We start from the raw sequence: 26930 nt of genomic DNA on the forward strand, positions 1-26930 counted from the left end.
CTGTTAGCATTGAGGTCTATTCTCTCCATCCTGAGGCTTGCTTTATTGTCGGAGATTAATGTTACTCCCTTATTCACACAAAAGATTAAAAAGGTCATGTAAATATGAAATTTATTCTCTTCATTAACCATAGTTTTATTTCAACTCTTGATAGAAATCAAAATACATAAATTGCTGTTGGAATTATGTAATACAACTAATATGAAGTTGGTAGCTTTATTTTAAACATGTAAAAATACTTAATATATGTCTTTATTCTCATTTTAGATGAGGAGATGTGTGATGAGTGATACTTTCCCAACAGGACCCCCCCCTTTTTTTTTAGAAAAACGAAAAACAGAAGCCTAACTTTTTATTCTCTTGGTAGGAAAGACAAAAGTATTTATTTATTTATTTTTAAATTTTATAATGACAAGAGTATTTAACTGGAAGCAGTAGTTGTGTAGAGGGGAAGGAGCTGTGTCTGGGTTAAAGAAAATGGAGTTAATTTATTGTGATAATACATTTAGAATTGTAATGCTGTAAAAGACTTTGGAGATATATAATCATGATTCTTATAATTTTTTTTTTTTTTTTTTTTTTTTTTTTGTCTTTTTGCCATTTCTTGGGCCGCTCCCACGGCATATGGAGGTTCCCAGGCTAGGGGTCTAATCGGAAATGTAGCCGCTGGCCTATGCCACAGCCACAGCAACATGGGATCCTAGCTGTGTCTGCAACCTACACCACAGCTCATGGCAACGCAGGATCCTTAACCCACTGAGCAAGGCCAGGGATCGAACCCACAAGGCCAGGGATCGAACCCACAACCTCATGGTCGGATTCGTTAGCCACTGAGCCACGCCGGGAACTCCAGATTCTTATAAATATTGAAAACTGATATTTAGAGTAGAAGTGGACTTGCTTGAGGTCACATCACCAGTTGACTAAGTGGGAACATAGCCAGGAAAAGTGATTTTTCTCTCTCAATAATGGTCACAGCCTACACACTCAGAGCTCACCCTCTTCTTCAGTAGTGGGGAGCTCCCCCAACCGCACAGGGTAGATGGCACGGGCTCTAGGGAGGAATTCCTGTTGAGGGTGTTTTGTGGCCCAGGGACACTAGGCGTTCATATTTGTTTTAAAGATCTTTAAGACAAGGTAAAGGAAAGTCAAATGAGAGCTTATGAAGGAGCCTCATTCTCATGCAGGGTATGTGTCAGTTCCCCTCCAGCTACCTGTTCTCACACCTGGCAAGCCAGATCCCATCTGCCAAACCAGGAACACATCTTGGGTGAGATTTGCCCAGAGGGAGAGGAAGTGGTAAATGCAGCAAATCTACCACTGCTGACTTTTCTGATTGGTGCCAAGTGGTTTTGACGTTTAGATAAAAGCGAAATGGCTAAAACTGAGATGTCTGATGTTTTAAAAATCTATGAAAACTACAAAAATTATACCAGACCAAGCCAAAAATAATTGAAAAATATTTAAATGATACCAAAGAAATTTCTGTTTACTCCACCCTCCCTTCTTTGCTTTCTGGTACCCACTGACATAAGATTGATGAGATTCTACCTTTTTTTCTATGGTTAAATAAAAACTTACTTTGTTTTTATAAAAAATGAAGCTGTCTTCTGCATACTTAATTTTTATCCCCAGCAGTCTTTCTTGGATTGCACTCCATATCAGTACCCAGCTGCATAACATACCAAATTATGCATTATAACATTTCTGTGTTGAAGGACATTTAAGTTACCACTGGATTTTTTACTTACAAGTAATACTGGAATGAATCTCCTGTACCTATCTATGTGAATGTGTGTGATCATTTCCTTTTGCTTAATCTGTGGTGGTTGAATTTCTTGGCCAATGCATTTAGGCATTTAAAAATTTTCCAGATTTAGTCAGTTCATTTTGAGGATTTGAGATAAAGGTGAAAACCAAGGAAAAGTGGTAGATCTATGTAGAATTCCGGAGAGTTCTCAGTACCAAAAGTCTACAGGGATAAAGAAACTAAAATAATTGGCTTCTCTTACTCATTTTGGTATTCACTCAAAGTGGCTCTGAACCAAGGCTCCTCAAGATCAGATGATTTACTTGAAGGACTTACAAGATTTAGAAAAACTGTTACAATTATGGTTTATTGCAGTGAAAGGCTACAGGTTAGTCAGTGAAGGTATCAGAGATGAGCTGTTATCTTGTCATTAGACTCTGACCCAGCCAGGCTGCTCACAGGCCTTCTGCAGCCTATCTCCCACCTGGGCCCCCACAGATGGGGCAAGCCGCCAGGCATGCCAGGCCAACTGCCTGCTGCTGATCATGGTGGTGTCCCTCATCTATGTGGCCACCATCCTGTACAAAGAACCCTTCACCACTGAGATCTACAGTGGACTCCCAGGTCCACAAGAGAAGGTGCCTTGGCGTGAGGCCACTCTGTGAGGGTCTGCAATTTCTGGCCTGCCCTGAGAGCCGCACCCCACATGGTGCCCAGCCATTCCTGCCTTGGAAGTATGGCCTTGGGGCTTCTGAGCAGGTGTTGTGTGGCTTCAGGGCCCCCTTCTGTGCCACCCACCATATCCTGACACACCAGTAGCAGTGCCTGACCCAAGCAGAAAAATAATTAGCCAAGGTAAAATGTGGATGTGTGATGTCCAGGAGAAACCAGATGCAAGCGTGCAGGTAACTTCTCCCAGTTGAGTCACAGGGAAATGTAATTCTCCCAGCAATGATATGTGACAGCAGGTACAATTTTATATTCCAGAGGCCTCAGGTCAAACTATGTCAGTTTGACCTGATGGTCTATGCTAATGACATGACCTGTGGTAAATGCCTATTTTTGTGTACCTGTGGTCCTCAAGGTTGATCTCTGGGGAAACTGGATAACTAAGGTTAATCATGTGAGTGTTTCATACTTACAAGATTATCCTGAAACATATAAAGCTAAAATCCCAGGACACCAAGGCTCAGGCAACCTCCACCTGTTAGCCCTAGTTCTCTCTTGAGGTTGAGTGAGAATTAATGAAGGACTCTTAGATGTATTTTATTTTTATTTATTTATGTATTTATGTATTTATTTATTTATTTTTGTCTTTTTTTTTGGTCTCTTTCAGGGCTGCACCCATGACATATGGAGGTTCCCAGTCTAGGGGTCCAATCGGAACTGTAGCTGACAGCCTACACCACAGCTGCTGCAACGCAGGATGGGAACCGCATCTGTGATCTACACCACAGCTCACAGCAACATCAGATCCTTAACCCACCTAGTGAGGCCAGGGATCGAACCCACATCCTCAGGGATGCTAGTCATGTTCTCTAACCACTGAGTCACGACGGGAACTCCTTAGATGTGTTTTAAACTGCAGTGGTGATGCTAATGGCTGAACTGTATCATATTCTCATTTGATGATCTTTCCAATCATCTCATGTTGACTTTTTTAGTTTGGCTGCACGTAGCAGAAAAGCCAAGTGAGAGTAGCTTAATCTAGTTATGATTTTTGTCTTACTCATGTGATGACAAGTTGGAGGTAGGCAGTGTGGGGATAGGGTGGTGTAAGTTGTCATCAGGGACCTGACTTCTCTTTTTCTGTTAAAATATCTCAAGGATGGATTTTCAGCCTTAAGGTCTCAGGGGCTTAACACAGAACTCTAGACAGAGAAGCAAGAGACCAAGGAACAAATATCATGCCTTATAAGTAAATCTTTTAAGAAAACCATGGTGGAAGCCCTGCGAAGACCTGCTGTTTACTTCTCATTTGCTCAAACTGTCACATGGCCATGCCTATCTGCAAAGGAGGCTAAAGTATAATTTCTTAATTGGGCACACCAGTGCTCTAAAGAATAACCATGTTCTTTTAGTGAGAAGAAAGGGGAGAATGGGTATCGGATAGGTAGATGGCAGTCTCATCTATAGAAAGAATAGACTTTGGGGTGGGTAACTAGGAAGTCTCATCTGTGAAACCCTTAAAGCAATAACCTTTTCTAACATACTCAGTGCTTTGTATCTTTTGGTTGTTATATTTGCAATTTTTTTTTTTTTTTGGCTTTGTGTCTGTTTGCTATAGTGCTCTGTTCTCTGAAGTCTGAAGCTCACACATACTCACACATTGATGGATACTAGCAGAAAGCATGTTATTCTTGTTCAGAGTTATACTTTACAAATTTAGGCCATGGCTGTACCAGTGGTGTGATGGAGCCTGCTCTACTGTCCCATGAGTTTGTTGTTAATTTTTCAGGAATTTTGGGGAGTTTCTGCTGTGGCACATTGGGTGAAGGATCCAGTGTTGTCTCTGCAGTGGCTCAGGTTGCTGCTGAGGCATGGGTTTGACCTATGGTCTTGCCCAGTGGGTTAAGGTTATGGTGTTGCCACAGCTGTGGTGCAGGTTACAGCTGCAGCTCAGATTCAGTCCCTGACCTGGGATCTTCCATGTGTTGCAGATGTGCCCAAAAAATATTTTTTTCAGGAATTTTTCAAGCTGGCTATTAAGCACAGTCATCATTAAAAAGTAAATTATGTAAATATAATGAAATAATTTATATTAAAATAAAAACTTAAGAACTTCATTATTTTACTCTGTAATTATAACTATATTCTCAAGGTTATTTGTATTTTATCTGTGTGATGAACATTAAGTAACAGTGTGCTACTGTTCATTTCTTCCCAATTCTGCATTTGATGACATCATGTTGGTAGCTGGTAGGGGCCATGGTGGGATTATTTATATCATGGAAATCAGTGAACACTACAAATTAAGGCTTGAATTATTATTTTGTTGAGTGTCTATTTAGACCCAAGAAAGTAATGGAGGAAAAATCTAATAATGTAGATTAAATTTGTGTGTGTGGTGTTTTTAGATGTTTCATTGTGAATAGGAAACAAAAAGACAACATATTCTTCCAGTGTTAGGAACTTATTATCTGATTGCAGAATTTGTTCACATAATTGATGAACTAGTGAAGTTCCAACATATATCTTAGTTGTTTCATGTTCATTTTACTCACTGATAGTAACCAAAACATCAACCAAAATTCAAGTCAGAATTATACTCAGAGAGCCTGTTAAGCAGTTACCAGCACACCATGGCTGAAACTGAAGAGGGAGGAGGTTATATTCTTGACTTCTAGACTTGAGTTAGTTATGTTGGAAAGAAGCATCATTGAACTTGCTTTACTTGTGGTGCAAGTGTCAACACAGCATTTCTGGATCCAGACTTTAGCTTCTGCTTGTCTCTTATGCTCAGCAGTAACTACCTTACACCAGGTTCACTGACTTGCTTTGATAATACTTTGTACTTTGTGTGAGGTTTTATTAAATTATGCTTATTTAACACTTTAAACAATACATGTTTGGTAGATTACATTTGCCTTCCTATTTGCTGTGCTTCAGGCTCTTTGGATGATCTCTAGTGCCCCCACCCTCAGTACCTACCAACTCCTCCTATCTCCCACTGCTTACTGGAAGTTGGGATTTGTGGAGCTTCTATTCATCTACATTTTCAGACCCCTAAAGAACAAGCATGAAAATTTGCATTACATCTACTGTACCAAGCTGTATCCATATTGCAATGTACCTTGGTGCTCCAGTTTATCACAGAGTTATTACTCTAAGAAAAAGTATTCAAAATAAGCCAAAATTCATAGTTAGGTATTTTGAAGATAAGAGAGGCAGCAGGAATATTTAGATCACTGTGTAGAGAAAATTGAACACAGCACACAGCTTCGTAAAGGAATTTTACTGAATCATTTTTCCTTGCTAGCCCATGACATTGTTGCCTCCTAAACAGGTGGTGTTTTTTCAAATAAATAGACAAAATTTTCATTAACTTAGAATATACTAGTATGTAATTTGAACAAGAGCTGGTTTGGAGTTTACCTGTATAGCATTAATGAAGAACAAAGATTACTAAATAAATAATCAGACAAAAACAGAGAAGCAAGAGTACAAAACATTTTCAAGTACCTTAGCCAAACACTTGTTAAGTGGTCTTGTTTGCTGATGTCGCTAAGTCCATGAGTTTCTGTTCTGTGTAAAGATTGATTTATGTCATATATTAGTTTACCATTAATGCAGATCTTGAAGGCCTTCACTTGTCAGGGATATGTCAGTCACCAGATGTGTTCAACTCACTAAAAAGTAATATAATTGTATATCCTTAAAAATCACCTATGATTAAGATTTTTTTACTAATTCAGATTGGTATTTTCCTTCAAGTAGACTCAATTAGTAGAGAGTTAGGTATAGTTCTCAATTATGACACAGGAAGTTGCATATAAGCTCATTGGAATGTATTCATCACTAATATCAAAATATTAGTATTTTTCATCCACTGAGAGTCATCATCTTCTAGTATCTTTGTGTAGTTGTGACTGTGCATGTGTGTGTCCGTGTGTGTGTGTGCATGTGCATGTAGACTTGCTAGAGGAGAGAAGAATCTTGAGTCTTCTCCTCCTCCATTTGCTAGATCACTGCTCTTCTGAATCTTGTCTTCCCACCCATGGTCTTCATTCTACTGCTGGACACAGCTGTTGTTGATAAGAGTTAAATCCAACAACAAATAGTCCATAGTTTTTCAAGAATATGTTGTTCCTTGGGATAGAGCATGATGGAAGATAGTATGAGAAAAAGAATGTATATATATGTATGACTGGGTTACTATGCTGTACAGCAGAAATTGGCACAACATTATGAATAAACTCTACATTAACAAAAATAAAATAAAATTAAAAAAGAATGTTGTTCCTGTCTCAAGGGGCTGTGGAGAAGATTGTGGAGAAGATAGAAGGCTCCATTCTCTTCACGTTCTTTCTCATTTTCTTTAAGGACTTCACTGTGCTAAGTTGTGTATTCCATCACAAGTGACTAGATATAGTTCCCTGTGCTATACAGCAGGATATCATTGCTTATCCACTCCAAATGCAATAGTTTGCATCTATTAATCCCAAGTTCCCAGTCCATCCTACTCCCTCTACCCTCCCCCTTGGCAACCACAAGTCTATTCTTTAAGTCCATGAGTTTCTGTTCTGTGTAAAGGTTGATTTATGTCATATATTAGATTCCAGATATGAGTTAATATCATATGATATTTGTCTTTCTCTTTCTGACTTACTTCACTTAGTATGAAAGTCTCTAGTTCCATCCATGTTGCTGCAAATGGCATTATGTCGTTCTTTTTTATGGCTGAGTAGGATTCCATTGTGTATATATACCACATCTTCCCAATCTAATCGTCTGTCGATGGACATGTGGGTTGTTTCCATGTCTTGGCTATTGAAAATGGTGCTTGAATGAACATGTGGGTGCATATGTCTTTTTCAAGGAAAGTTTTATCTGGATGTAGCCCAAGAGTAGGATTGCTGGTTCTTATGGTAGTTCTATGTACAGTTTTCTGAGGTACCTCCATATTGTTCTCCACAGTGGTTATGCCAATTTACATTCCCACCAACAATGTAGGAGGGTTTCCTTTTCTCCAAACCCTCTACAACATTTGTTATTTGTGGACCTATTAATGATGGCCATTCTGAATGGTGTGAGGTGGTACCCCATAGTAGTTTTGATTTGCATTTCTATAATAATAAGTGATGTTGAGCATTTTTTAATGTGCTTGTTGGCCCTCTGTATATCTTCTCTGGAGAACTGTCTATTCAGGTCTTTTGCCTGTTTTTCCTTTGGGTTGTTGGCTTTTTTTTGCTGTTGATTTGTCTAACTTGTTTGCACATTTTTAGAGATTAAGCCCTTGTCAGTTGCATCATTTGAAAATATTTTCTCCCATTCTGTAAGTTGTCTTTTTGCTTTTTTTATGGTTTCCTTTGCTGTGCAAAAGTTTGTCAGTTTGATTAAGTCCCATTGGTTTATTTTTACTTTTATTTCTGTTGCCTTGGGAGAGACTGACCTAAGAAAACATTTGTATGGTTGATGTCAGAGATTGTTTTGCCTATGTTCTCTTCCAGGAGTTTGATGGTGTCTTGTCTTATGTTCAAGTCTTTAAGCCATTTTGAGTTTATTTTTGTGCATGATGTTGAGGGTGTGTTCCAGTTTCACTGATGTACATGTGACTGTCAGTTTTCCCACCACCAGTTGCTGAAGAGACTGTCTTTTCCCCATTTTATATTCTTGCCTCCTTTGTCAAAAATTAATTGTTGTAGGTGTCTGGGTTTGTTTCTGGGTTCTCTATTCTGTTCCATTGGTCTGTTTGTTTGGGTATCAGTACCATGCTATCTTGATTACTGTGGCTTTATAATATTGCCTGAAGTCTGGGAGAGTTATGCCTCCTACTTGGTTTTTGTTCCTCAGGATTGCTTTGGCAATTCTGGGACTTTTATGGTTCCATCTAGTTTTAGATTGTTTGTTGCAGTTCCATGAAAAATGTCATTGGTAATTTGATAGGGATTGTATTGAATTGATAGATTGCTTTGGGTAGTATGGCCATTTTTACAGTGTTAATTCTTCCAACCCAGGAGCATGGAATATCTTTCCATTTATTTGCATCCTCTTTAATTTCCTTGATTAATGTTTTATTGTTCTCAGCATATGTCTTTCACCTCCTCTGTCAGGTTTATTTCTAGGTATTTAAGTTTTGGGGTGAGATTTTAAAAGGCATTGTATTTTTATATTCCTTTTCAAATATTTCATTGTTACTATACAGAAATTTCTGAATATGAATCTTGTATACTGCTACCTTGCTGAATTCATTGACCAGTTCAAGTAGTTTTTGTGTGTAGTCCTTAGGGTTTTCTATATGTAGTATTATGTCATCTCCATACATACAATTTTACCTCTTCTCTTCCAATTTTTTTTTGTCTGATTGTTGTAGCTAGGCCTTCCAATACCATATTGAATAAAAGTGGTAGAGTAGACATCCTTGTCTTGTTCCAGATTTTAGCTGAGAGGCTTTCAACTTTTCTCCATTGAGTATTATATTGACTGAGGGTTGTCATAAATGGCTTTTATTATGTTAAGGTATATTCCCTCTATACCCACTTTGGTAAGAGTTTTGATCATGAATGGATGTTGAACTTTGTCAAATGCTTTTTCTACATCTATTGAGATGATCATGTGGTTTTTGATTTTTTTTTTGTTAATGTGGTGTATGACCTTGATTGATTTGCATATTTTGAACCATCCTTATGAACCTGGGGTATATCCCACTTGGTCATGGTATGTGATCTTTTTTATATGTTGTTGTATTCAGTCAGCTAAAATTTTGTTGAGAATTTTTGTGTCTATCTTCATCAAAGATATTGGCCTATAATTTTCTTTTTTGGTAGTACCTTTGGTTTTGGAATTAGACTGATGGTGGCATCATAGATTGTCTTTGGGAGTGTTCCTTCTTCAACCTTTTGGAAAAGCTTAAGAAGGATAGAATTTCTTCTTTGTATGTTTGGTAGAATTTGCCTGTGAAGGCATCTGGTCCTGGACTTTTGCCTATAGGGAGTGTTTTTATTACATATTCAAATTAATTTATATGATTGGTCTGTTCAGTTGATCTGTTTCTTCTTGATTGTCCATTTTGTCTAGGTTGTCAAATTTGTTGACATATGGTTGTTCATAGTATTCTCTTATGTGTTTTTGTATTTCTGTGGTATATGTTGAGATTTGTCCTTTTTCATTTCTTATTTTGTTTATTTGGATTATTTTCTCTCCTCTTCTTGGTGAGTTTGGCCTGAGGTTTGTCAGTTTTGTTTATATTTTCAAAGAACTATCTCTTGGTTTTATTGATTTTTTTTCTATTGTGTTTTGAATCTCTATTTTATTGGTTTCCTCTCTGACCTTTACTGATTTATTCTTTCTCGCATTTTTTTTTTTTTTTTTTTTTTTTTTTTAGGGCTGCACCTGTGGCATATGGAAGTTCCCAGGCTAGGGGTCTAATTGGAGCTGTTGCTGCTGGCCTACACCACAGCCACAGCAACATGGGATCTGAGTTGTGTCTGTGACCTACCACAGCTCATGGCAACACCAGATGCTTAACCCACTGAGCTAGGCCAGATATCGAACCTGCAACCTCATGGTTCCTAGTTGGAATGATTTCTGCTGTGCCATGATGGGAACTTGGATTTCCTCTCTGATCTTTATGATTTCCTTCCTTCTGCTGACTTTAGGTTTTGTTTGTTCTCCTTTTTCTAATTCATTTAGATGTGGGTTAAGTTGTCAATTTGAGGTTATTTTCTTTTTTGAGGAAGGCCTGTATTGCTATGAATTTCCCTCTAAGCACCGCTTTTGCAGCATCCCATAGATTTTGAATGGTTGTATCTTTGTTATCATTTGTCTCAAGGTATGTATTTTTTAATTTCCTTCTAGATTTTCATTGACCCATTAATGTTTTTGTAGCATGTTGTGTAGTCTCCATGTAGTCAGTTTTTTCTCATTTCCTTTCCTGTGGTTGATTTCTAGTTTCACACCATTGTATTCAGAGAAGATACTTGAAATAATTTATATACTCTTAAATTTGTTGAAGTGTTTTATACTCCAGCATATGGTCAATCCTTAAGAATATTCTCTGTGCACTTGAAAAGAATGTATGTATGTTCTGATTTTTTTTGGATGTAATGTCCTGAAGATGTCAGTTAAGTCTAACTTTTCTATTGTGTCACCTAGGCTCTCTGTTGCCTTGTTTATTTTCTGTCTAGAGGATCTGTCCATTGATGTGAGTAGGGTGTTAAAGTCTCCTACTATTATTGTATTTCCATCAATTTCTCCTTTTATGTCTGTTAGTATTTGTTGTATGTCACATTTGAAATTTTAAAAAGACATGCTGGATTCTGTAGAAGCACTGAACAAAGTCTAGATTAGAGGCAGAGGGCCACTACTTATACTAGTCTAGTGAGAGGTCAAGTTGGTTTGCACTAGGGTGATGGAGAGAGAAATGGAGATAAATATGAAACTTCAAGTTGTCATTAGTGGTAGAATCATTAGAACATGATGATCAATTGGATCTGAGCAGTAAGGGAAAGATCACTGTTAAATTTGACTCCCACGTTTTTGGCTCTAGGTGGGCAATGGTGTGACATTTTAGATAAGGGATACCAGAGAAGGAGCAGATTGAGGGAGCATGGGCTACTAGAGTTCAGTTTTGGAATGTTAAATAGGAAATAACTGTGAGACATTTAAATGGAAATTCTAAGAAAGAAGGTGGAGATGTAAGTCTGGATCTCCCAAAAGGAGTCTGCTAAGGAAACACATGTGATGGCTGTATGTCTGCTTATAGTCTTTAACCAGGAGAACTTTAACAATAAAGAGGAGTGATGCTAACAGGGATGTGAGCTCATGCTCTCAGTCTCCTAATTTGGAGTAACCTGCATGTATATATCATAGATGCTCCTACTGACACAGTTCTCAAAGTATATCCTAAACTCTACTTATTTTTACCCATATTTGCTGCTACCATTATAGTATTTCATGGAATTTCCTATTGTGGCTCAGTGGTAATGAATCCTACTACTACCCCTGAGGATGCTGATTTGATCCGTGGAACTGCTCAGTGGGTTAAGGATCTGGCATTGCCATGAGCTGTGGTGTAGGTTGCAGACATGGCTTGGATCCTGTGTTGCTGTGTCTGTGGTGTAGTCTGGCAGCTGCAGCTCTGACTTGACTCCTAGCCTAGCAACTTCCATATGCTGCAGGTGCAGCCCTCAAAAGCAAAAGATAAATAGATAAATAAAAAATAAATAAAAATTAAAAATATAGTATTTCAACTGGACTGATGCCATAGACTAGTAATATCTCTTGGAGGAGGTGAACAAGGCAGTTAGATGTATGATTTGGAGAGTCAGGGGAGATTTGGGGAATAGAGATGTAAACTTATAGTCACTGGAATAAGGTAGGAGTTAACTGACAAGGGATCAGAAGGAGGAGGGTGCATGAAAGCACAGAAGCATAGGTAGTATTGGTTTGGAGAACTAAATATTAAAAAAGAAACTGACTTTGGGTATAATTAGTCACTGATATAAATACTTACAGCATAGAGATGATAAGGAACCTGTTTAAGATTTATACAGCTTATTATTTGAAAACAGTATGATATGCTGTTATTTAATCAACATGGCTTAAGACATATATGGGTTGAGCACATAGGTAGGGGTGGATGGGAGAGATAAGGCTGATTCAGGGACAACTATACATCAGTCTTGTGTGCTGTGCAAGCTATTTAAATTTTGTGCTGTAACTTGATTTGCTTGAATCCGTGTCAAAGGAGGCTTGGATGATGATGAGAGAAACATATTAATTCAGATTCAACAAATAATTATTGAGAACCAATTATGTAAGCTCTGGGTGATACAAAACAAGGCCAGACCTTTGAGATGATCATCTGGTAAGGAAATGAGACATGCAGATTAATAACTATATTTTGAGGTGGAATGTAAGGGCCGAGGGCCTTAGAATCAGGAAGTGAGGGAACTGAAGATGTTCCAGGGAAGGTGGGTGAAGAATAACAGGCACAGACAAAGCTTTCACACATATGCAAGTGTACTTCTTGTCTGCATAAAAAAAGAAAGGACTGAGATTGTCCTAGAGCCTGTGGTGCAGTCAGAAAGGAATGAAGACAGAATTTGTGAGTCAGTGAAAGTCACTCCACAAAATCCAGCAAATAAAGATCCAGGTTTTAAACTAATAAATTAGAGTAAGGTTAACTATGTTTTCCCAAGTGATATTTATTCTATGAAAAAATTCACCATTTTAATAAATAAGCAGGGCTCTCCCCCAAAGACAAAAGAGAATTTTATTCAAAAATTTTTCTTTATACAACTCTCTAGCTCTAACTCAATGCAAGGTCCATCTGCCAAGTCCACACACATGCCTCTAGCACTTTTCTTCTCTTTTGTGCACATGACTATACTGCAACATCTCATTTCCTAAACCTGTAAACTATCAACCCCAAGACAACCAGGGGTGCCCACAAAGCAGAATATAAATGTAGGTAATAAAAAGAGATTCATAGCCTGAGCAGGTAGTTTGGGTGCCTGCTTTGAGGGAAGCTGATTCCTTTGCTTTAGAAGATAAGGTCATTGTGTAATGTTGGTCAAAAATCTGCCCAGGAGAAGCGCACTGCTTTTATCTGTACTGCTGTTGGCTGGCAAACCATTAGACTGATTTTTGTGTTTGTTTATTAATTCTCCATTAAATCTGGATAATACTATAAGCATAAAGCTGCAAGCTTAAAATTAGAAAAAAATTTGAATTTACTCTGAAATCATGGTGATACTTTGGAAAGGAGAAGTAAAAGCAAAACAGTTTATCAAAGCTAGTCATTTTGCTAGAAAAAATTGAGAGAGTCATAAGGTAAAAAAAAAAAAGTTTTCTTTTGGTAGTTAGAGATTTAGAACAAACAGAGGGAAGAAAAAGAAAGTCTAAAGATCTTAATACCCTTTTAATAACTAGTCCAGTGTCTATTTAAAAAAAATTGCAGATTTAAGATTTGCATTCTGAAGTGGTGTGTTTTTTAAGAATATTTGTCTGTGTCTCTCCCTTGGGCCCTGTTCACTGTGAGCTTCCCAGATGCAGGTACACCGTATCTTGTGGGTGCATGCGTGTGTGTGTGTTTAAAGCTTTTGCTAAATTGGATTTTTTTCATACCAGTCTTACAGGAGGATTTGTGGAATCCTTTCCAGATATAATATTGCATTATTGTAAAAGCTTTACTCCTCTTATCTTTGTGGGCAGAGGGTCAGAATGGACTGCATATGAGGATTAAAATCAGCCTGCCCCAGAGTCAAATAAACCAGGATGGATTACACAAAACATTTTAACAAATGCTGGAGGTCCTGCCTTGCCTTTATCTTTTACTTCTGGGATTTCAGAACATGTTCCAAGAACATTATTTGATCATTTGGAGGAAAACAGAAATCAGATATAAAATTCCAGCAGCCACAAAGGCTGAACTTATATAAAACATTGATCTTAGTTTTAGAAACCACCTAAATGCTTAAAAAAATAGCAGACACATTCTTACCTCTTCCTGGCTTGGGGGGATGGGGAACCCCAAAGCCCTGGGCAATGCTCTGCTCTCCCCACCCTCTATACAAGGAGCTCATTGCCTTCCCCTGCCTTCCTTTGTAATCTGTGAGAGGGTCTGGGCAGTTTCCAGCTGCCTTTTTGAGCTGGCCTTACATCCTGGGGCCACCCCACTGCTTGCTTATAGTGCTCTAATGGGAAGTTCCAGTCCCTTCATTACTAAATTGTTATTGCTAATGTTTTTATGAGATGGCATTAAAGTATATTAATAGCATGACCTGGGATTAATATCAAATTTTTCTCTAAAATGTTATAACCTAAGTACTGTATTGGCCTGCCAGTGCTCCCGGAGAATTAGTAAGAACACCTCTTGCTACCTCCATTCAGAGACAGATGCTTTCTGTGTAATTAAAGTGTTGGTAGGTTATAAGCAATTCCTTAACTAATGTTTGTAAGAGACACTTAAACAAAATCCCAACTACTATGAACAGCATCTGACTTTTGAAGTAGGTAGAATAATTTACATAGGGGAGAGAACTAAACCCCTGTTGGAGCTGATGGGGGAGAGGGAAAGAAAAGAGAGGAAAGGGGGTCTTTGTCCTGTTCATCTGGACAAGAAATCAGGCAACACAGAGAAGCTGGTCCCTTATTGAGTGAAGCACCTTGATAAATCTTAGAAAAGCAGTGATATGCCCATGCCAAGCCACAGCGAGCAGAAAGTCAAAGTGTTCTGCAAATTAAAGAGGGAAATTGAGTTTCCAGAAGCTTCCTGAGGGAGGAGAGCTTGGGAAGCAGAGAAGTGTAAGTCTTCAGGAAGTATCTAACATTCAAGTTTTATTTGCCATGCAGAACACGGTATTCAACCTTCTTGCCTTGTGTTTTGGGTATAAATTAAAGGAGAGGGATTGAATCTTCTCTCTCTAACACAGACTAGGGGGACAAAGTAAGTGTGATGAGAAAAGACAAAAGTAACCTCTTTTACAATTTCCTTCTTTCTGTCCTGCCTCACTTAAGAGGCATATCTGGCAAGGATAGCGAGGTAGGCTGTTTCCACTGTGTGAAGGTCTTGAAGTGAATTCCTAATCTCTAAGAGCATGTGAGTTACACCTGGCTGTAGGTGCCAGCTTGTTAGGCATTTTCAAAGGGAATTCTAGAATTGCTAGTGAAGAATATACTTAGTCAGTGACCTCTGGAGCCACCCTAACTAGGGTTTGAATCTTGGATCTGAAAATATATAAAGCCTGTATGACTATGGTTAAGTTTTTAAGACTTAAAAAAAAATTTGACTCCTCACCTATGAATTAGGGACAGTAATTCTTAATCTAAGGTGTTGTACTAAATTATATATTTGTCAAGCAAGTGGCCCTGAGCCTGATACATAATAGGTATGCAATACATGGTACCTTATATTAATGTCAGCAGATTGGGTTTTTGTAATGAAATTTCAGGATGCACTGAAGCTGAGGCAGGTGGCTCACCCATTTCTCCTCTCCCCCTTTCCCTCCTTTTAAACCTTGATTATCATCTGTTCTCCCTGCTCTTAACTGGAACTGGGATGATATAAGAATTTGAAGTCCAGAGGTTGTTCCCAGTGGGTAAGGAATTGCTAGCAGAGAGCAAAGAGGAAAGGAAATGCAAAGATGGGCATGTAGTAGCAAAGATAACTACGTAGCAGCAAAGAGGAATTTCCTTGGTCTTCTGGTCAAGGCATCACTCCCTGTGCTCACTTGGCTGATAGAGAGGGATGTTCCCTCTGCTTGACCCCATCTCAGTCCACCAGCCCCTCAGGGTACCTCCCTGTGACTTTGCTCTGTCTCAGGTTCTTTACTTTTCTAAGAGATGCTTTCCACAGTTGTCAATGCCAGGGTTTAGGGGTAGATGGATGTGGGAGGAGGGACTGTCCTGTCCTGTGGTTATTGGGTCCCCACTGTAGCCAGCTGATTACAGGTTGGCCATATTAATTTACCATACAGAGCCCTTCAGGAGGTAAAACTGCTTCCCACAGCCTGTTTTCTGGCCCTGGTGCCTGGCCCTCTTCTGATCTGGGGAGCCATTTCCTGCACCTGTGGGTCTGAAATACTATCTCACTGAACACTGTTCTGTTTTTTTGTCTTCTGAGTTCTGTTAACTTCTTCGTGGTGTCTGGGTATCTCCAAGATTTGGTTTGAGGATGTGAAGCCAATCCTCTGTGTGCGTCATCTTTTCCCACAACTCCCCTTGGAGATGTTCTTTTTTGTTTCTCTGATTCTGCTCAGATGTTATTCAGCCTATTAGAAAGTTTAATTTTCTAACAGGTCTTTGGTAACTGAATTAGTCTACTCAGTATTAGGCACCTTTGTTACACATGTCAGGAAAAAGGGAAGGTGGCTTTGATTTCAGATAAGGAGAAACTCCATTAGATTCTCATTCTGTGTATTGGAGAGATATTTTATAACTTGTTAAATGCATATTTTAAAAAAGTTCTTACAAATTGATCCGAAGTATAATATGAGAAAATGACAAAGTGTTAAGCTTATCATTAAACTCTGCAGGATGGGTATTGTCAGAATCATCACAGTAGAGTAATTGTGTTTTTTGCTTTTATGATCACAAGAAAGAATTCTAGATACAAGATGGAATGAGAGCTAATAAGAGCCTTCATCCCAACATGTAAGTAAGCTCTCTCAAGAGGGGGCAGAGGTGAAAGATGTTGGAAATTTGGCTTATTTTGTTTCTTTTCTTGAGAGAGGATTTGATCACCTGAAGGCACCATGTGAAGGACAACTTTTTAACCATAAATCATGTCATTATGAGAAACAATAAAATACCTATTCAAATCGGCTTACTTGCTTACTTACTTAATTCTTTGTGGTATGGAACTTCAAAATGTAATTCCTGGGCCTAGCAAAGACAATTATTTTTTTTTAAAAAAGGCCATACAACCAAAAAAAAAAAAAATCACACTCCCCAGTGTTTCCTTGATTATGTGTAAGCCACACTGCTTCCACACAATAAACAGTCCTTTGGGTTTTCTAAACCTTTACTAACATTACAGGGTAAGTATCCTCAGAGAGTGATTATTTTCTTTTAATGAGTAATCATAATAGTTCTGTTCTGGATTTCCATGGTCACTTTTCTTGAAAGAATTGATGATCTCTGTATTTTTTTTATTGTTTTATATATGTTTATATTTGTGACTTCATTTTTATCCTGGGATATTTTTTAATGAAATTATTATATATACTCTTTCAGTGCCATTCAAGTGAATTTGAGAGGCTAGAGAAAACAACATTAAATATTAGCTGGACCATTCACTAGCTGCATTGCCTTGGTCAGATTAATTGATATCTTGTACTTGCATTTATTCATATGTATAATGGAACATAACACAGAGTTCTTGAAAACTTAAAAGAGATTATGAGTAAAAAGTAGTTTTTAAAGCATGATGAAAAATAGTTATTAATTATTTTAATAATTTATAATAAGATAATAATTACTATCATGTGAGAAATAGGTTCCTTTCATTTATTGAATACGTTGATTTTTAGAGCACTTCTGCCTTGACTTGGAATCTTTGAATCAAAATACATAGTGGTAAAAGTCCTTATTTATCCTTTGAGCTTTCATAGGTAGCTTCCTTTTCATTTCTCAGGGGTATATCCTGATAAATGAAAGAGAGACTTGGACACTACCCCACATACCCTACTACCTGTCTCTGATATATCCATCCTTAACTTCACTTACCTGTGAAAATATTTTTATTCACCAATAAACCTTCATGCTGACAATTTATTGCCCTTTATGAAATTTCTCCAATTGATTTGACTTATCTCTCATAAGACTCCAGCTTGGGCTTAAGCCCTTCTGTCCACTGACAGATTTTCACCCTGACATTTGACCATGTTCTGGGTTCTGCATTCATGATGTGTGCAGTTCAAGTGGTCCCCCCATGTAGCATATTTGCCCTTATCTGTGTTTGTTGTACAAAGAAAGCATACTGAAGTCTCAAGTCACTCACCTACTTGAAAGGTTAAATTTGGTTCATGCCTTGAATTTGTTTGCAGAACAAATGGCCTTAAAAAGGTGTCTATACCAGTACCAGTTGCGTTTTCTTCAACTGACCTCACCCATTTAAGACAGTTTTCGAAAAGCTTAATCTATAAATTAGATTGCTACATTTTAAGTTCGCAGACTTCTAAAACTTGTAATGATAGAGGACCATCTATCTGACCAGACTTAAGCCACTTCAGGCCTGAGTATGATGAGATTCACTGTAGCCTGGAGACACTGCCTGGCCTAATAGTTATATGATTCCCTGAACCCCAAATGTCATACTTAACTGGAAAATGAACACACTTCCCCGAACAATCATAGTCTTTGATAATTGTTGTTTTTCTTCCTGACTATGAGTTTGTAGAACATCTTCTCGCTTGATCTCCTGTGAACCATGTCTACAGATGAATTCCATGTGTTCTCCCTTGGATTTAAGAGGTCTCTTTTTTACCAGGTTCAAGCCGATAGAGTATGAACTCTCTAAATCCATGCCTTAAAGCAAAATTCTCCAAGGGCTAAATTCCTAAGAAAGATACTCTTCAAATTGAAAATGATAACTCATTTTCCATAGGAAGACAGCTGGGGGATATTTTGATTTTAGATCATTTTATTCTGAATTTCTAAATATTCTATCTGGTTTTCCAGGTACTTGTATGTTTTTGCCTCCATACAGTCTTCAGTGTTTTTTGAAATACAAATTTGTGGACTACCTATGTGACCATGATGTTGCTTTCTGTTCTCAGATGAAGACGGCTAGCATTCATTGAGTATCAAGTCCTGGATGCTGTGCTGGTGCACTATTCACATCATCTCATTTAATCCACAGAGTAATATTATGAGGAAAGGTATTATTGTCCCTATTATACAAATAGAAAATAAGGAAAAGACAGGTTTAGCAACTCGTCCCGGCATAATAGTAAACAAGCTAATATATGATAGCACTTGGATTAGATGTCAAACTCTGAATGAAGTTTATAATCTTTCTCCTATATCAGGTGGTGGTAAACAGAACAAAGGGTGGTGAAAAAATGTAATTGTAATGTATACATGTAAGGATAACTTGATCCCCTTGCTGTACAGTGGGAAAATAAAAAAAAATGAAAAAAAAAAACCAAAAACAAATCACACAAATAACTAACATGGCCATAAAATTTAAACATTAAAGATATCAATGCAGAAAAAAAGAATGTTTTAAATAAATCATCCAATTATAGTAAATTATCACAGTGTACATAAATCTAATGTATAGATGTATGTATGAGTATTTATTTATAGCCAGCCATCTTGCAAGTAAAGATTTGAAATATCTCAGAATCCCACTGTATCTTATACCACAATTGCAGAACCTAAATGTGGACATAGTCTAGCATTTGCCTGCTCTGCTTAGTAGGCATGGACATGAACCTCTTACATGACTCTGGAAGCAGAGATTTTGCCTTTGGGTTTTTCCCTCTGCTGACATCTAGTGCAAAGGTATAACTGCTAATGAACCAGAATTTAGCGCTAGTGCTGTCCTGCTGGTGGGACTTTGAATCACTATGGGACCTAAAGGACATAAAGTTAATTTAATCAGGATGAGATGAAGCTAGTGGTCTGGTCATAGACAGTTTTAGAAACTGGCACTCAGGATCCCATACAGGCTGTGGTTTACATTTCCATCTCTCTTGGAAGGAATAGGAATCATGAGTGCTGAACAATGAAAGATTACAGCTTTTCATGATGATTCAGATTTTATACAGAAGATTTTAATTCCCCAGATGAATGGAGACTAGGGAAATGTAGGCTTTTCTTATGGCTCTAAATTACTAAGGTGGCATATAGATAAAATAACCTGAACAATATGTGGCTCTAAAAATTATTAAAAATCTGCCTTTGCTTGAATTTGGAACAACTGGTATAATGTCTAATAACTTCCTACGCAGGGGAAATTGTACATGCATACATATAGGTAGGGAGGTAGATTCATCAATTCATCCATTGATTTATCCATCATCCATCCACCCATCCATGTGTAACATAAGAAAAATTAATAGTATATTATGAGATTTAAGTTAGTTTTCTTCTACGGTCAATGGAATAATTGTATTAGTAAAATGGAATCAGCAAGTACCTGGATAAAAATTAAAAAACCCATCAGTACTAACAATGACTCCAATAAGGAATTATCCTGGGTTTGCACTTGTATTTTTTCATCAGCAGAATAATGGTGTCCATATCTTCACAACTCTCAGAGTCAGGAATCAGAAGTTCCACTTTAAATCATTTAAGTTTCCCCACAAGTAAAACAAAACAAAAGGGTGAATTGGATCATCTTTAAGATCTCTGTGCGCAGTTCAGGATAAACAGAGCTAATTTTTTAATCTGACCTATGTTTGAATCTTGGCTTCATTCAAACATAGAGGAGTTATATAACTCCTCTGTGCCTTGAATTTTGTCCATAAAGTGAGAGTATACTATTATTTCATATGGTTGATGGGAATATTAAATTAGAATTAAAAAATGGTTTAGTGTACTGTTGATAAGCAAGGGATTTTTTGTTTTGTTCTCTTTCTATGACTATAGGGACTAATCGAAGCACTAAAAGTTGGCTATTTTTCTTCCTTTTATTTTAATGGTTCAGATGAAACTGGCAAAAAGTATATTAGATGGGCTAATAGGAGCTGCATTTCAGTAAGATGTTGGGCAGAGAGAAACACCTCACAGGGCTGCTGTGGAAATAAGGTAAATAAAATATTTTAAAGTGATTCATAGATTCCTCCATTCTAAATATGTTTACGGAAAGGTTTGTATGTTGGTGCCTTGCTGGGTCTACATGGGTGTAGCAAACCAGAGCACCTCCCGCTCTTAGGAAGCTTAGAGTCTAGAACAGGGAGACTATCGTTACTCAAAGGAGCACAGTGTAGCCCCTTCTCCTGGGAGAATAAACTCACATTGGTCCTAAGAGATATTGAATATGGTAAGCCCCTGGTTACTTGATAGTGAGGCAGGAGTAGTGCATCTGAACTGCTTTTGATACAAGGAACCAAAGTTCACTCAAGATCCTGCTCACCCCAGTTTTCCATGAGGATGTCTGCAAGCTGATAAAGGAAAGCAGCTGAGAACTGAGACCATGTTAGAGACCTGGGGAAACCCTGCCTCCTCATGGTCTGCTGTGGTCTCTCTTCTCACGGTGTCTTGTTTCTGTGCTTTTTTGCCTCTTAACATAAGCTTTCCTTGACCTACCATGGCCCTGACAAGAATTCATGGATAACTTGTTCCAGCTTCTGCTCACTAGTATCCTCAATACCTTCATGATGTCTAATTAAAATTTCCAAGAGAGGCAACTCGGATCATTTCATCTTTTTGTTCCGAGTCACACCAAAGTGTGACCAGCATGGACTGCTGCTCCCGATTCAATCCACACTCCTTATCCTATCAGTTGTGGCCAGGGCTGCTGGACTGACTCTCAGCAGGAGGGGTGAGTAGGGAGGCCCTGGGGTGTTCACCGTGTTTCAGTAGGCCTCTGCATAAAACCTGGAAGAAATATTTACTCAGGCCTTTGGATTCTTATATTCACCAAAATACCTTCTGATAACTCATATGTCTCCTCAGGTACCTGACCTTGGGAACATGTAGCTGTGAATGAGTTATGAATGGGATGGTGGTTGGAATGTAATGGTCATTCCAATTAGTACATGGATATTTGGTCTGTAGAACCATATCTTGTTGGGCAGTGACCACTAATCTGACAGCCTTGGGTATAAAGACAAAACAATGTGCAAAGAGAAGAACCACACACTAGAATGATAACCTCTCCAAGAACCAGATTTGGTTTTGGAGTCTTTACTCTGACAGCATTTGAGCATGGCCACATTATTTTGGTTCAAATTTGAGAATTAAGTTGTTGGTGTATAATATTTGAAATTACGTCTTTATGCAAAATAATGCAGAATTAACAGATAAACAAAATATATATAATAAAAATAGCTTTCATCCTGCTACTGAGCAATAACCACTATTTGATTTTTATGTACATCCTTCCCCAAAGGGGAAAAGAATGTGTACAAGATACACGTACTGTTCCATTTATAAAAATGGGATCATACTGTTAATACTTTTATAGTCTATTCACCTCACAATTTTTCTGGAATTTATTTCCGTTTCTTTAAGTGGTTTTTTACTGTGTCTTTAATGGCTATTAGCATCCTGTTGTATGAACGAAGCATATACCCCCTAAATTGTTATGCCATTCAATGTAATTTTTATTATTATTATAAAAATATTGAGATGATGATACAAACAAAATTTCCCCTAAATATTTGCCAGCTTCCATGAAGACTCCTTTGGGGTACCTGGATGATTTGGTTGATGCTGTGCCCAGAGTCCCTTTACTAGACTGGTGCATCCATCCTCTAGCTGCTGTGTTTTGGTTGTGAATGACTCACAGCTACCAGTTTTCAGTAGATAGATAACAGCTCCCAGATAATGGGAACCTGCTTTCTAAAAGGTTACAACTTCAACTGCTTGTGGCATCTGCAAGCCACAGACTCATTAATATAGGGTATATAAGTCCAAGATGTGGCCAGTTCTGTAGGAGCAATTTAGACTCCAGAGCTAAACTTTATCCCTGCTTGACATTTTCCTCTCCCACACCTGCAGTCCTCACTCTCTTAGAAATTTTCCCAAAGAGTAATCCCTCAATATACACTAGAATCCAAGACTCCAGCTCTGTTTTCAGGGGGTATGACCTAAAATAAAATGAAAACCTAGAAAATATATTAAGAAAGAGAGCATGCATAAAGGGCTGTTGAATTTTTATAATTATATCCTTACTGAAAATAAAATTCATATACTATATAATTGACCCTTTTAAAGAGATCGAATCAAGGATGCTACAAAATTCATAGATATTTGTGACCATCACCACAATTTTAGAACATTTTTCATCACCTCAAAAGTAAATCTTTCATACTTTGGCTGTCACCCCTCTACCCAACTATCCTCCCCAGCTCTAAGCAAGCACAAATCTACTTTCAGTTCCTGCAGATTTGCCTAATTTAGATATATCATACAAATGGAATAATATGATATGTGCTCTTTTGTGGCTGGTGTCTTTCACTTAGCATAATGTTTTCAAGATTCAGCCATGCTCATATTAAAATTCATTAGTTGCTCCTCTCTTGATCTTGGAGAAGAAGCATTCAGTGTTTCACAATTATGTATGATGTGTTAGGGGTCATAGTTGCCTGACCCTTATTAGGTTAAAAAAGTTTCCTCCTGTTTCTAACTTATGGAGGTTTATTTTACATGGCTGTTGAATTCTGTTAAATGAATTTTTTTTGCATCTATTTAATTGTGTTAAAATTTAACAACTTTTTTTTTGTCTTTTTAGGGCCACACGCTTGGCATATGGAGGTTCCCAGGCTAGGGGTCAAATCGGAGCTGTTGCTGCTGGCCTACACCATAGCCACAGCAAGGTGGGATCTGAACTGCATTTGTGGCCTACACCACCGCTCACAGCAACGCTGGATCCTTAACCCATTGAGCAAGGCCAGGGATCGAACCTGCAACCACACGGTTCCTAGACAGATTTGTTAACCACTGCGCCACAATGCGAACTCCTGCTTCTTCTTTTCATTCACCCAAAGGCCTCTGATGTTGGGTTAGTATTTGAAATGTGTAACATCTTCTGAATGTGACAACCGAAAGAAGATGAGTAAGACACTGCAGCAGTTTCCCTCTCTCTCTCTTCCTTCTCCCCCTCTCTCTCTCCCTCCCTCCTTCTCCCTCCCACTGCCCCCCTTCCCTTGAGATGCTCACTCTTGGAAAACTGTCACCATACCCTGTCAGGAAGCCAGGCCATAGAAAATTGTTTTGGTGATCATTGGCTAAAGTCCTAGCCCAAGGCCAACACTGACCATCAGCCAGTGAAAGAGCAAGCTTTCAGATGATTCCAATCCCACCTTCAAGTCATCCCAGCTGGATGTCCAGTGAAGCAGGGATGAGCTGTCTTTACCAGGATGTGCTCAGATCACAGATGCAGGAGCAAATTAAATGCTGTCTTGGGAGTTCCCATTGTGATGCAGTGGAAACAAATCTGACTAGGAAACATGAGGTTATGGGTTTGATCCCTGGCCTCACTCAGTGGGTTAAGGATCTGGCTTTGCCATGAACTGTGGTGTAGGTCGCCGACGTGGCTTGGATCCTGCGTGGCTGTGGCTGTGGCCAGCAGCTGTTGCTCCGATTAGACCCCTAGCCTGAGAACCTCCATATGCTGCTGGTGTGGCCCTAAAAAGCAAAAAAAAAAAAAAAAAAAGAAAGAAAGAAAGAAAGAAAAACATTGTTTTGAAGCGCTAAATTCTGTAGCAGTTTGTTATGCAGGTGTAGTAACTAGAATTGACTTCTATTCTGGAAGGCAGTAACTGGAACAAACAGTATAGTGACATGCTTACAGGTGTCATTGACCTCACTGCCACCAACAGGTGAGTGACTTAGATTTCCAACAACTGTTTGAGTTCAAAAGTAGAAAAGAACAAAGAGCAAGTGCCTCCTCCCCAGGCCATTGGCATAAGACTCCCAGATTCTAAGAGCCACTGATTGTCACCTGCTTCTTGGCATATTTTTGGTTTTTATTCTCTTTGTTGTTATAACTTTATTTAAAAATATTAGTAGGCAACCCTGTTTTTTAGTCACAGTAGTCTCAAATATTTTATCTTTGACAATGATCATATATGTAACTAATTCTTCAAATACTACAAAGTTGAGCCACTCGCACCCACATTAAAAGAAAGGCCAATTGGTTATCTAAGCAGGCTCTAAATAGATTATGGGTTATATGAGATGCATCAAACTTTAATAATAATCTTTGTCACTGGAAGTGGATGTCTACAAAAATGATTTTGATGTTTTGGAAAATTATTGCTTGGGGTTACCACCACCAGAAACAGGTGGAAGTTCATTTCTACATACTGGAATAAACATGTTTTTTAATAAGCTAGAAATATCTTAGTCAATTTTATAAACAAAAACAGTAAAAATACCAATATTTAAAAAATTATGTAGAATTGACTTACAGTATTATATTGGTTTCAGATAAACATAGCGATTCAATATTTTTATAGATTATGCACCAAAGTTATTATATTATTGACCATATTCCCTGTGACTTACTTATTTTATAAGTGCAGTTTGAACCTCTTAATCTTCACCTATTTTGCCTAACCTCCCACCCACCTCCCCTCTTGGAGCCACTGGTTTGTTCTCTTTATCTGCAAGTCCATTTCTGTTTGTTTCATTTCTCATTTGTTTTGCTTTTTAGATTCAATACATAAGTGAAAACATACAGTATTTGTCTCTCTCCATATGACTTATTTCACTTAGCATAATACCCTCTAGATCCATCCTCTACGTTGTTGCAAATGGCAAGATTTCATTTTTTCTTATGACTGTTTAATATTCCATTGTGTGTGCATATGTATGAATATAAATATAGATACTACATCTTTTTTTTTTTTAAAAAAAGCTTATAAACACCAAACATTTATTTCTTTAGCTCTAGGAGGTGGAAGTCCAAGATCAGGGCCCTGGCACTGGCATGGTCGGGTGAGGGCTGTCTCTTGGTGCAGACTCGTCCTTGTGTCCTCACATAGCAGAAGTGGGGAGGTGGTTAGGGAACTCTCCAGGGCTTCTCATTCAAGGATACTGATCCTATTCAAGAGGAGTCCACCCAAAGGCCCCACCTTGTAATACCATCACATTGGACATTAGGATCTCAACATATGGATTTTGGAGGGACAGATTCAGACCATAGCAGGAGCTAAACAAATGTTGGCCTCTCTTTCTTTCCTACATTTTATATGTGGCAACAGAGATGAAAATGGCATGACTTACTTGATGCCAAAGATCAGGTGCGCAAGGAGCCAAGACCAGCCTGGAGTTTACAGGTCTGTAGTCTTCAGCTTCCATCCTCTGTCTGGATTCAACACCAACTCTTGCACAGTTTGGCACAGGGTACATTGTAGACTGTTCCAAAAAGTTACGGAGAACAAAAGACTAGCTGCTATAAGCCACTTCACAGATGCTTTGTGTCGTGAGTAGGATTAAAATTAATGGCAACACAGGGAAAGGATTCAAAATGATACCACAAAAAAGATGAGCCTAACTTTCTGCAGTAGCCTCCCAATAAATGTTTGCAGTATTGAATTTAATAGGCTGGACCTGCAGAGCAGTAAGTTTTTGAGAGTGAAAAGGAAAAACAAATGATAAGGTAGGCACGTTCCGTGGGAACCACAGCATGAATTTCTGTGTCTCTTGGTTGGAAACTGATATTCATTCCTTTGAGAAACACATTTTAGTTTCCAACTTAAGATTTATCAAGAGGCTGCTTGTGACAGACATTGTATTATTTTATTTAATGTTCAGACCAGCTTAGGGAGATGGATTTAATTATTAATTATCAGTTAGAGCCCCATTTTAGTAAGGACCAACTATGACTCAGTGAGGATAGTAATTTGTTAAGGTTTCACAGCAAATAAGGGTTATATTTGGGATTTGAAACCAGGTATGTCTAGCTGCAAATTCATGTTATTGCAACTGTTCTGGGTCTAATCTGCAGGTCTTGCTAGATTATATCATAGATTTTTAGAGGTTATGTGATATACTGTCTACATTTCTGAGATGGGGAAACAAACTCAGAGTTCTGATAATGTTTCCAAACTCACATAGCTGGATATAGCAGTGGAAAAATTTTTAATGGCCTAGTGCTAACACCTCCATTCCCACATTTAGGGAAAGAGAGAAAAGATTCTATTCAGAGATCACCTTCTGAAGTGGATATGATGTTTTTAGAGCCATACTGAGGACCCATGGAAATCAATGGAAGTAGAGGACTCAGTCCCTGCTCTTAAGATGTTGCAGGTATACTTAGGGGAAACTATCCTCAAAGCAGCAAGAGGAGAGGTGAGAGAGGGGAAGGCAAAGAACCCTAGAGTCAGGGTTCCAG

The sequence above is a fragment of the Sus scrofa genome, chromosome 1 (genome assembly GCF_000003025.6).
Source record: "Sus scrofa isolate TJ Tabasco breed Duroc chromosome 1, Sscrofa11.1, whole genome shotgun sequence".
NCBI classification, from domain to species: domain Eukaryota; kingdom Metazoa; phylum Chordata; class Mammalia; order Artiodactyla; family Suidae; genus Sus; species Sus scrofa.